This window comes from Chelonus insularis, unplaced genomic scaffold (assembly GCF_013357705.1).
Source record: "Chelonus insularis isolate UGA/USDA-ARS -01 unplaced genomic scaffold, ASM1335770v1 contig_398_pilon, whole genome shotgun sequence".
Taxonomy (NCBI): Eukaryota; Metazoa; Arthropoda; class Insecta; order Hymenoptera; family Braconidae; genus Chelonus; species Chelonus insularis.
In genome coordinates, this window is record NW_023276553.1 from 461,131 (window position 1) to 475,295 (window position 14,165).

Sequence of the window (14,165 nt, forward strand, 5' to 3'; positions counted from 1 at the left end):
TATTTTAATCATGTTGCAATCAAGCAACTTTCCATCAATTAATTTTTAGTTAATATCCTATTCAATCATATTTTTATCAACGCCGTAAGCAATGTGAGTTTTTCAAGTTCGTTTTACATCATGTAAAATTTTAATTAAAAAAAAATTTTAAAACTCTGGGATGTATTTTAAACTATTTAAAACATTTTTCAACAGCAAATTCGAATGAATCAAAAATAATTACTACATTCCATCTCACACAAAAGCATTATTGAAAAAATAAAAAGCATAAAAATGGATAAAAAAAAATTCAAAATTATCACTTGATTTAACCAAATTCATTAATTAAATTTACTGTTGGTATTTAAAATTGAAGAACTCCCAGATGATTATTCAAAGGGTTAAGAAAGTTAAGTCGTTCACGATCTAGATCTTTCAGGATATGGCTTAACGTTTCATGACCCATGTTAACTACGGACTAGCATCAAGTAGCATCACTTCAGTATATATACTCTTCTTTCACCACTATCCCTTTTAAAGAATACCGACCAGATTTCTTCCTCTTGAAAAAAGATACTCAAAGTTGACATGTTAAACAATGATTAAAAGAATATCCTATTACTCTAATATTAGAACAATTACTAATTAACAGAGTTTTTAATAAAAGCAAAATAAAGTAAAATAATTTTGTATAAATTATAGAGCTCATACTTGATGTCTTAATAATTGATGAATTGAGGATCGAAACTCTTGATAGTAACTGTCTATTTTGACTGAGAACCAGGAAAATGTAAATTCGTGGATATTCACAGTTCAGTGCGTTGCGGATTTGGCAGTTTATAACACAATGTTGGTAACGAACCAAAGCTCTTGCCATCAGGGAATTCGATTTGTTAGACCACCAGGTTTACTATGGACATTTTATTTCATTAACAATCTCAAAAGGGTGATAGACCCCATTTTCGAAATATTAATCCATTACATTAAGCTCCTTTAAGTGCTTACAAACTTATTATAATTACATTACAGCTCATGTATGCTAATTTTATCTTTTCATTCTTATTTTTTTTTCAATTTCATTGGAAATAGCTTGAGTCGTAAGACTTAGGTAAGTCGACACTCTTATTATTTTAAAAATCAAGAAAAGTAATAATACATAATGTGACAAATTACACGTGTATTTATACATAAATTAAGTTAATATCATTGATGAATATTTTACGTGACTTGATTTCCTGTAATCAGTGATCATTATTAATCGAATAACGAATAATGGTATAATGACACGGATAATAACCTTGTAATGGTTTCCGGTACTTACATTAACCGGTGTATTTCAAGTTTATTATTAGATCTCATTTGGTAATGAACTTAATCTCAAAACATCTTTTTGAATTCAATATCTCAAAGCAAAAGCAGCATTTAAGTTCATCCAAATGTACAATTATGTTTATATGTACACGGAGAAAAAATTCCGTTAATTTTTATTTAAAAATCCATACAAAAATTACCGTGCTGCTCAAGAATGTGAGTTCAAACTTACTGAAAAGTAAAAAGTAATGATCAACATACAAAAATTATAAGTTACATAAGAAAATGTATCATTCAGTTTTTTGAAAATTACTTTGGCAGCACCAGAAAAATTTAGTGTTCCACAGCACCTGAAAATTGAGTAACGTTAGCTGTGATAACTACGTTACCGACAAACAATTTTATTTAAGTTTAGTGATAATTTTTTTGGTTATATAAACAAATAAATAAATAAATTAGGTTCATTGATAATTAAACTTTCTTAACTAATTTAATTCGTTGGAATAAATACGGCACGTTTTACAATACTACCCTCCTATCCCTACGATCGGGATCTTACGCAGAAAACCTGTGTCGTCGATACAACCACCCGCGGGCTCTCCGAAGAGATCTTCCTTCCGCTCACGGTGGCCCGAGAAAAATCATATAAATGACTTTTGTCTCGGCCGGGACTCGAACCCGCGACCCATCGTGTGTCAAGCTGACGCTTACCCATGAGTCTACCGCGTCAATCCGTTTAAGTTTATAATAAATTGTTATGATATAACGTGTTGCCGCCAATATTAAATCGTAACGAAAAATATGAATGTCATCTTTGTTTATAGTATGGAAAAAGTAACAATAGCACTGAGGGCGTTCACACAATCAAAAACAAAAGCCGTAAGATGTACGCATGCGTACAAACCAATTTTTAACTTATTATGATGTTAGTATGCACGCTTACGTCTTAAATTGTACGTTACGGCTTATGTTTTTGATTGTGTGAACGGTCTTACAATACAAAGAAAGATTGTGTTGGACCGATAATTCGAAGATTCCCGACCCAGCACGGAAACTCTCGAGAATAGAAAAATTTATAGGAGAGCACCCGAATTTTTCCTACCACACGGTTCATAATAAATTATATACAGATTCTCATTTTTTTCTAGTCACTTACTAATTTTTGTTTAAAGTTTGAATAAAAATTAATATTTATCGAATATTACCGTGCTGCATAAGAATTTTTACTTTTACTCTTTTTAATAAATATTGAATCTATAACAAAAATTTTAAAAGGATTACTAATTTTTCTTTGAAGGTTGTCTTAATTTTTTAGGGAATTGACATTTGCGCGTGGATTGTTGTGCTGAGCACGGTAATTTTTATTGGAATTTTTTCTCCGTGTAGGTATTTAAGTATCATTCAAGAATAGTCTGGTATTATTTTTGTAAAGAAACGATTTGTGATGTATAAGTAATCCCTCTTATGTCATAATAGATAAATCTATTCCGGTTGATTGGATTATTCAGTCCCTTTTATTCCTTTCATAGTGCCATCGATAAAATATAAATTCATTCACTCTGGTATGTTAATCCAATTATAATATAACTTGGTTTTTAATGGAATGAAATTTATTTTTAAATGCAAATAATGTTTTTTAAATTTATACTTTAGTATTTTTCCATTTACGTTTGTAGTATTTTTTAAAGGGAAATTTTCTCATGAATAAGCAAAATAGCTTCTACGTTCTACTTTTCTTCTTCCGGTCATTCCCATCTTTTAGTCTTTTATTCTTAGACGGCGCCAGACGGCTTCAACTTTACTTTGATTATGTTGTTCAAATTTGTAAGTTTCTTATGGAAATATAATATTATGTTTAAAAGTTTTCAAAATGAAATGAGTAAAATAATAAAAGGGCTTTTAAAATGATTTTTTTTTGTTGATGAACTATTGAATTTTTGTGAAATTTATTAAATGAAATAGTTTATAAAGTTGAGAATTTTGCAGCTGGTGCGAATATTAATCATATAATCTCTTGTGAGCAAATGATTTATTGTGAGAGAACTGGTGAATTGAATTAGCATAAAATTTAATTAGATTTGTATTATGTCATGGAGCACTTTTAAGACCGTTATTTACATCAGATTACATCATTTATTTTCAAACATATCTATATTCAGATATTTTTTCGAATCGTGCAAGTTTAATGAATATTCCGTTTTCGATTTCGAGGGTCGATTACTGTAAAGTCCCTCGGTATTAAATGGAAAGTCTATAAGAAGTGGTGTTGAAGAATCAGAATGATCATCTTTATTGCTGTACAGGGCAAACTACCCTGATCTTGACACCCTTCTTTTCATTGACACTTTAAATGTAAAAATCATTTAAATGAGACAGAATAAATATCAATAATTAAATCGCTTATTTCGTTTGATTTCAATCTATTTTTTTCCAACTGATATTACTCATTCAGTGTGACAAAGTGTGATGCCTGAACAAACTTGGTCTTTACTACTTTTCAAAAATTCCTTTTATTCTTCGGAGAATAGTTGAAAAATAATTGTTTATTTGAATAATTTGAATAATTTTTTCTCTAATAAATATGTTTTTTTATTTATTAAAGAAATGAAGATAAAGTAGAATTAACTTGACAGGTGGAATGAAAAATTTATTAAGCTAATTTTGTTTGAAAGTAGAATCGTCTGGTTTTGTTCCGACACCTCTCATACAAGTGCCATTCATAAAAAATCTAATAATAAATGTCAATGGCTGAATTTTAATATACGTAGAAAAAAATAGAGCCATCAGTCTAGTTAATACAATTTCTCATTGCATCTTTTTCAATCTTTGTTGGGCGTAGGAAGTAGTTTTATGGTAAAAAAAGGTGGTGTTAAGGTGATGTAGTCTGGAGGTGGTAAGACACTCTTAGGACTTGGACTTATATCTGAGGAGGGTGAGTGTCTCTCTGAGAGAAAGAAAGAAGAGGGTAGCGTGATTGTCGCGTGCTGGTCGCGTGCCGAGGGCGGGACCAGTTTTATCTTACTACCCCACTTCCTCTTATTTGACGTGTCTCTGGCGCGTCGATCCCCACCATACTACGCCCTTGTCGGTTATTGATTCCCCTGGGAACCATCCCCCGCAGAGACTAACAGCCTAGCTACCTACAATATATATAGTACGGTAAAGGAACGAACAAACGGGTAATAGGAAGAGAAAAAAAGGAGAAATAATGTCAAGGAAATCACTATAAGAAGGGGTGAACTTAAGTGACAAGTTTAACATCATTTTTGTGTATTTATTTTCTAATTCTTATTATTACGAAATTCAAATAAATAGCCAATTCTTTTTCCATATAAATTGTCAATTACCTACAAGACCATTTCGTTGATTTATACTTGTCAATAACATTTACGTTATTTCAGAAATATTTATTGAATGAAATGATGCTGTATTTTATTTACAGATCTTTTTTTACAACTAGGAAGTTGAAAAATTCCAACAACTATCATGAATGGTTCAAAATATTTTTTATGCTATTTTGAACAGCATCTCTATCAGATATAAAGTTCATTAAATCTTAAAAGGATGTTGTGAATGAAAAGAATTGAGTAGTAAGAAGAATGCAAATTTAGAATGTGTAATTTAGAGGACTGAAGTGAGTTTACAATTTACAAGTATAATGACGAAACAAGTTTCGATTGTTTAGTATTTAGTGAAAAGTATTTATAATTTTGTGCCGTTTAATGAATTTTAAATTAAAAAATCATTGACACTGCTAATACGATCCAGATGTATACAGGCGTCTGCATCCTAAAGGTCATACACCTCGGATGAGACATTCATTCAGGATAAAGACATGAGAGACAATATTTTTTTTTATATTCTTTAATGTTTATTGTATTACATAGAGAGCATGTTGTGAGCATAATAAACATTTATTAAGATAATTGAAATTTATTTTTTTAAGTCGTAATGAAAATTAAATATTTACTTTGATTAAAAATAACAATTTATTCACCACGTGTTTGTTTGAAATAACAGGTTCATTGAAAGGATTGCAGAGTATTGTACTCACATTCTTTTTTTTGTAGGCCGAGTAATCAGGATAATGCTTCAGAAGAAAAGGTTCAATGAGAAAGAATTCCCCCTATGTTTTTTTTTTATTTTAGTCCATAAAAGTACACAAGAATTTAACATATTTCAACATAAATAAAAATTTTGCATTAATAAAATTAAATAATAAAATAATTTATTACATAAAAATAGAATTACTCTCGATATTAAATGTCAATGAATTTAAAAATATTTAATTAAAGATTCGTTAAGTGTATAAAAGGTCCAGAGTTCTCTAGTTAGATTAGTAGTTTTAAATTGCTATTAATAAAAAAACATCAAAATGTATATTTTTTGCCAGTAATATATTAAATATGATGCGAGAACGAAATTTGATGAAAATTAAAAGTAAAAAATGCAATGAAATGTAAACGATTGTTAGGCAGGGCGGAGCTTGAAAGTATATAGAATTACAAAATAATGTGAGCGTAAAGAAAGAAATTGCTAAAGAAGTCCAGAGGGAAAAAGAAAGAAGAATATAATCGGACGAGTAGGAAACTGAGGGAGTTGCGCGCGTCGAAAGGAGAAGTTGAGGAAGCTCGGGGGTACATTGGTGGAGGAATATGGCCTGCAGCTTTATGACTTTTCGAGGACACGGACTTTTACGATTATTAATCGCTATATTTTCTCCAGATCTGTTTCACCTTCATGTATTTTCAACTTATAAAGTTTACTCATTTTCTTTTATTTTCATTCATTTCCGTATACAGTTAAATGAAGAAATATTATTTTTTTATTTTCTTCTATTTTAATTAAAAAGATATTTATTTAAAGCTGAGATGTGTTTTGCTTTCTTTCGATAGTAAGCTTTCGCTATTCAGCAAAAATGTGTTAACAGACGTCTTTTATCTCCTTTCTTATTTATTACGCTATTCATAGGAGTTTTCAGATGAATGATGCTGTTATAAAAGTAATATTTTGTGGCTTAATTCATCTTTTTTAATAATGCAAAATAGAAATTTTTTATCACCTCTGGAATATAATAAAAAAAAATAATTTTTTTTTTAATAATGATTATTTTATTTATAATTTTTTTTTAGCATACAATTTGAATTATATTCTTTCAAAGCTTATATAAATTCCAGATCAAATAGATGAAAATAATTTTAAATTGGTATGATTTAAAATTTTTAATATTTTAATTCTATTACCATTAGTAATATTTTTCTAGATTCTACCTAACTGAGATTTGATGCTTTCGTATGATTTACGAGGAAGGCATGTTTGCAATGCTAATATCTCGACAAATATAGATACCTAAAACATATATACACTTAGAGATACCTATGTAATCAATCGATCGTAAACAAAACGTTCGCGTGACTGGTTATTTAAGAATGGATATTATTTTGTCATTACTAATTCATGTCACATCAATGGAAATAAGATATCACGCTATTTTAGTCTAACATTGGTTTCTTTACAAAAAAAAAAAACAATTAGTTAAATAAAATAAGCTTTGTAATCTTGAGAATATATTTTACAATATCTTTTTAGTTGAAATTAATTAAATATTTTTCACAGCCACTAAGTTATCTTCTCTTTCAAATAATCTTGAATTTTTATTAAAAAATAAAGTTAGCAGATTTATACTGGAAGCTAACGACAATTTATTTTATCACAATATTCTTCAGTCAAGTACTTGAATTGGATTTATTGAAACTAGTTAGCACCTCAACTTCGACTGGATTTTATAACTTTTAAAAAAAACTTTTATTGAAATAGTTATTAGCTAGAGGACAAAAAATTTTCAAGTATTTTATCGAAATGAAAAGTAAAGTTTTAATTTTTTTTCATCACACGTTATTAACTTTTCAAGTATCAGTTTATTCATTTCCTTTAATTATATATTCTCTGGTGTTAATTTAAAAATAGTTTAGAGAATTTTTAGAAAAGAGAGAAAATATTTTTTGCCGTTATGATTATCTGATGCCATTTCTACCAAGTCCTATAGTCTCTCTACTTCTATGATGTATTATAATTTATCGAGGTCAAGCGGTGGTTCAACTCTCAAACGGTTTATTCCGGTAAAGGAATTTGAATTAGGCAACTTTTCTATAAGAATGAATATAAAAACTCTCTGAAATAAAATAAAACCAAATTAGAGACATAGAAACAAATTTTATAACACCATTTTTTACTCATAAATGACAAATATTTTGGAAATAAAATGAATAAAAAATTTTAATTTGGTCTGACGATCATAACTTTCCTTTCTCATCTCAAATTTATTCGCAGTTTGAATTAAATTGTGGATATTGAAAGAATTATCTTCAAATATATTATCTAAAAAAAAATAATCAAATTCAACTGCTTTTAAAAATTATGAATACTTTTTTTTTTATGAATATAAGAGTTGGGATAAAAAAAATTATGAAAATGTTGCAAAAAAAAAAATATTTCTGTCAATCTTTGATATATATGATATGTTAAAGCATGCAAAAACTTCGACACTCTTTTCGTAACGTCGTTATTCCATTTCGTTCGTGGTTTAAAAACCACGTTAAAAAACACTGGCTAGTCCTTTGTGTACAACGTCATCTGGGAAATCCTCTCGTCATGAAAGAGTGCTAACTCGACCATTTATTGGAGTAATTATAAAACTTGAAAGCACTTTCAATCCGATTACGCTGATGGACAAATTTTGTAAAATAAACTTTAATAACTTGTTTTTGTGTCTCAACTAAAAAAATATTATAATAAAAGAGATAATTGATAAGTAAAATGAAATCGAGATGACTTTTTTTTTGTTTGAGTTGAAGTAAAGAGTAAATACGTTATTAGTCGACCATAATAGAAAATTCAATCAATATGAGCTCTTATAAAAGGAAAAAAAAACATCGATTAAAATTCATAATGAATTTGTTCAAAACTTGGGAAAAATTTTTTTTTATTAAATTCCATTTTTTAAAAGTATTCGAATGAACTTAATTATTCATCGAGTGTAGCTTTGTTTCAAGTTTAATTGAATTCATTATTGTTTTAAAAAATGAATTACTCCGAACTTCAAACATTTAATTAAATTTTCAACGAATATTTTTTGGAGCGGAGCAATTTTTTCGTTTTATATGAAGTTAAATTCTACTTTGATGAAAGATATTTTATACATAGAATTTAAAGCGAAAAAAGTAGACCCATTTTGTAGGCAATTATTTGTGATAGTTATCTCAAATTTCGACGAAGGTTCAAATTTTTTTTTTAATTTTTTGTGAGACAAGCAAGTGACTAACTTGGATCGAATGTAGAGCACGAAAAAGGTCTCTTCAGGTTTCAGGTACCTATTTATGAGTTTCAGCATCGACAAAAGAATTTTTATAAGCTGAATGTGAAAAATATTTTACATACATCAACATTACCTTTTTTTCTGAATTAAGATAAACTAATGGAAAGAAGCTATGGCTTTCTCTTTCTCACTATTCATTTTAGTCAACCAAGTACGAGAAATATTTCAAGTCCATTTAATAGCAAGTATTTGAATTCTCTGAAAACTTACAAATTATTTCTACGAACAAATGAATGCATGGCTGTAATTACTTGGAGAAAAAATCAAGTTTTATTCAAGGTAAGTCCAAGTTGTTTCATTAATATTTTTCATTAAAGAAGAAGAAGAAGAAGAAGAAGAAGAAAAAACTTTTAAAAAAAATATAATTGTTAATCAATTGATGTTGAAAGCTTTCCGAGAAGTGGAAGTTGGTCTGTTTGATTACATTATCAAACTTAGAAACAGAAAACTTTTCTCTGTTTTTTTTTCCCTCTTCCTTCCACTTTTATCTTCCTCTTTACCAATACTTTGATGTAATGGGATAATGTAATTTATTTAAAATTTCATAAAATTGCATATTCGTTATAAAGGAAAATGGGTCATGGATTCTTTCGACTGTGAAGATACGTAGCCAGTGGCAATTGTGCAATTATGCATAAAATAGGAGCCTATACATAGCAAACTATAATTATTTTCACAAAAAGTACAAAGCTTTTTTGGTCATTTTTGTTTTCATTAGTCCTCATTTTTATATTCATTTTATTCATCATTTAATCAAAGTTATTGAACAATTTTATTATTTTTACTTTTCATTATAATTAAATGTCATTAATTATTTACAAATATCTGAAATATAACTTTTTTAAATCCAAAAAGGTATTAGACATATTATAAGGACATAAAAAACGATAGAACATGACATATCCCCTGCGGCGAAACGACTCTTTAGAAATTTTCATTAAAAATTTTTGTAATAGCAATCTATAATTTATTTTATAATATTTGAATAAATTATCATGTTATATAAAAACATTAAAAAATAATAAAATTTTCACTTTCCAAATGAACAATTTTTCATTAATTGATTTTTGATTGCCTGTCATTATTGAATAAATTATTGAAAATATGAATGATAAATTGACATTTGCTAAATTATTATACATAAAAAATTTTTTTCTTTCATCTTTCTGATGAAATAAGTAATTTTTCCATCATAATCTCGGATCAATGAGTAAAAATAATAAAATTATATAGCTTTCAAAAGTTTTTATTTTAAGTAAACATTGTAATTACGTTAATGCTTAATTTTTTTTATACTTTAGCATGAAAAATACATTAAATAAGTATTTTCTATCAAATTAACGGTCGACCTGTTTTCGCGACAATATTTTAAACTTTCTAATAATGTCAGAGAATGATTGCCATACTATTATTTATTAATAAGTTATGGACATTTTAAACCGAAATCGATCTTATCTAAATACTGTTTCATAAATTATTAAAACTATTTAAATAAATTTAGTACCATAGTCATTATTTCTTTTATCTTTCTTAAAAAAAAACATCTCAACTTCAAGTTTATTTTATTAATGCTCAGCAGTTTAATTTTTTTTTTCAAATAAATAATTTAGTTATTAAAATAGTTCCAAATATAATTTAGCTGTAGGAAAGATCACTCCACTTTTCTCTATTATCTCAAGAAAATTTTTTGGTCATTATTTAATCAGATCTGCTAATATATCTATGACATTAGCCATTAGTCAAACATTTTCTGTGCGTAAAGTGTGCGTATATCTCTATGAAGTACTTTTGAAAGTTCAGGTAACTCGTTTATGTATCTCGTTTTCAATCTTTTCTTTCTCCCTTTCTCATTTGCTATGTCGTCATATACGTTTCCTCCATTGCTTCTCTCCTCTTTCGCCTTCACCCCCAACCCATTTACTCTTCAAAACTTGCTCGCTGGATCAATACTAGGAAAATAACAAAGATAAACAAGGCAGAGATGAATGACAAATATAAATTATATATTCTTTGCTGATTGGAGTTACGGTGAAGCAAAAAAAAAATACGAGTTAAAACAGTTTTAATAATAATAAGTTGGTTAAGCGATTTCGTTGGCAATCTCGACAAATTATTAGTTACCAACATGACTAATAAACCAATTATCGTTAATAATCGACTGGCAAAGTGCTCTTAATTATATAGCTTTAAGCGTAGCGTTCAATGATTTTAGATCCCTCGAATCAATGAATTAATATATTATGTATGATAAATTATTTATGAATTTTCAAAACAAAAAATTAGGTAGTAAGTACCTATTTTAAATGCTGAGTGATTTCTAAAAAAGACCAACGACCGTTAACAAGGAAACATTCGAGAAATGATAAGACACAGTTGACTGTTTCAAAACATTTATTAGAATCTTTTAATAATGGCACATTAAAAATAACTCATTAGGAGTCATAAATAATATTTTGCAATTAAAGAAAACCGGGTCATGATGATCCTCTTAAGGATATTAAAAATAAAAAATAACTCTACTGTATGATAGTCGACTTAAAAAATTTTTTTTATCCATTCCTACATTTTTCAAGTGGTAGATCATTTTGACCCAGTTTATTTTTATTTATTATTTTGGTAAAAATCCAAAACTACTCTATTTAATGATTAAATGTATCATGTTTATAAGCTAGGCAATTTTCTAATAGATCTATTAATAATGTGATACCTAAATGGTAATATATTCATGAAATTTCACGGTAATAAGAGCAATTAGGAGTGATTAGTTACAGCATTTTTGCCACATGAATAAACCAAAATGAAGAAGGTATAACGAACTGTGGCAGCATAATATCCAAAACACAAACAATTGAAAGGTGAAGTCTCCAGTTGCAGCCACGAGGACCGTCAGGTGGCAAGCAGGTTCGAGTTCTTCTTTTGCCTCTTGTTATATTTGTAGATCTTACATCGACTCTTAAGTTTACCCTCGAGCACACTAAAGTCTCTCGCCTGCTGCCTTTTTAGTGTCTTCTCTCTTCAGTAACTAACGGGTGCCTGTACAGCTATAGTGTTTGCCACCTGTTCCTTGAGCTCGTGCATACTATCAAACTATCAAAGAGCATAGATGTAAGTATAGTGCCTCCATCTGATCCACTCGATCTTTTACACTTGCGGAAGCACTGCAAAAAATCTCATGTTCCTCAAGATTTCAGAATTTCATGCTTTTTGGCCGCAATCGAGATCTTTTAGGGGGAATTAGATCCAACTACCACCTGCTTAATCCATTTATTCTTGACTGATCAGGTGGAATAACGAGGGTAAGAGAAAAAGACCAACAGTCAAATTTTATCTTAAATGTGGATTGTATTACATGATGATACTCTTTTTGAGATAACAACACAATCAACTTGTAGAATATATTTTTCTATTTTCAATTAATCTCATAACAAGACATAGCAGAATCAAGACAGAATCTTGACAAATCTATCAACCTTGTACTAAATTTTCCTAATTCTAGAATATAGTTTTTATCAATATGGATATATCTGGTACAAAAAAAAATAGATTTTTACCTAAACATTGAATTAAATATTCCTTTTAGAATGTTGTAGAATCAATCAGCACTTGAATAAGAAAAATAAAAAGATATCAAAATTTATTTTCTGAAATACTTCTGGATGTTGATATAAAGACTCTTGAAATTAGCTTCAACGATTGTTGAGCAAATATTAATTCCAAATGATGAGTACCTTTTTGTAATATTCGAGTTTTGTAAAGCATTCCATGCATTCCAAATTTTTGGGTAGATTGAGTGTATATGTTAGAGTGTCAGCAACTGTTCCGTTACCTCTACATTAACCTTATGGTAAAAAAATGACCAATAAATACTCGAGAGTCATTTTATGCGTATTCCAGAAGCAAGTGGTACAAAGACAAACGCCCGTAAATTCTCCCAACAACTGTCCTGATATCTGATTGCTTTATCGGCATTTACAAGTGTAATTTCAATGTATAAATCATGCAAAAAATGAGACTCATAAATTTGAAGAGAGGACACAGTTGACGGGTGGACAAACCTGGTATAAAAGAATAAAATGTGTGGTTAGACGATATGGACAGATGACAAGAGATAAACTGATACGTTTCTCTTTGATTTGTCTTCTTTGCCTAGTTGAAATAAATTGAAGGATATAATAAAATTCAATTAAATTTTTTTGTTCATTCGGTCGTTTCAAGTTTTTCTCTTCAAAATTTATAGTTCTGTTTATTCCTTCTTTGGTATAATCGATTCAAAAGTAAGTTATTTGATATCGAAATGGTACTCTGAATTATTACTTACCTAAATAATCCTCTTCTCTAATGGGCAAATTGATACAACTGAAACATAAAATACATTCGTTAAAAATAAATTTTTCAAAAACTTCTGTACTAATTTAAATTTATTTCTAATTAGTAGATTCTTTCAACAAAAATAAAACTTCAGGATAAATAATTAGTGAATTTGAATACTTTTTAAAAGTGAATTTAAAAGTATCTGATACTTTAAACATAAAAAATTCTTTTATGCCTCAAGTCTTAAGTATTTACTTAAAACTTTGGTATGAAATATATTCAAACTAATTTCTTGCGAATAAATATAAGTTCCGAAAGATAAGCTAATGACTTTAATAAACATCTTAAAATTTAGTAGACATTTTCATTTTAATTGGTTGAATTTTAATTATCTATTGTTAAAAATTATTCGAGATTTAGAATATCAATATTTTTGAAACTTACTATCAGTCTTAGATAATTTTCACATATGGAAAATATTGTGATAAAAAAGAATAAAATAAATGGCCAGCATTAAAAGTAGTTGTACAAAGTCAACGTGTAAAGAGACCGTTTTGTGACTCAATCTGAAAGCCATTAATTAGACGAAAAAAAAGATCTCTTTGACGAGGGTATGCAACCCTCAGGGTTGTAAAGAAGTAGACGAACATTAAGAGTAGTTTGAAAGTTGGTGGAGTATAAAAAAAACAAGTGCGATGATGACAAGATTTTTTTTTACTTTGAACGAGAGATAAGAAAAGGAAAGAGACGGAAGATAAAAAGAACTGAAACAGTTTATATATATTGTATAAGCTATAAAAAGATAAGTTTGCATAATATTGAAATATTTGAATAAAAATATAAAACTTATTTTTGATGGATTTCCCATATTTAACTATGATGATAAAAAAAAAAATATAAATAAATCCTCTACTTATTCATAAATATAATGTGCATTAAAAAATAATTATAATAGCATGATTTTAGATTATTCAAACTATTTTTCAAAAGGTATTGAAGGATGATAGGATAGACGATAGAGTGAGGCCTAAAAATTTTTATTTTAAAAACTATTAAAATAATTTTTATATGCACTAGGATATATAATAAAGATGAAAACTAATATAAAGAAAGGAATAAAAATACGTTATTAAAAGAGTTTTACAAACTTTTGTTATTCTGCAAAGTTTAATTATTAAATTATTATTTC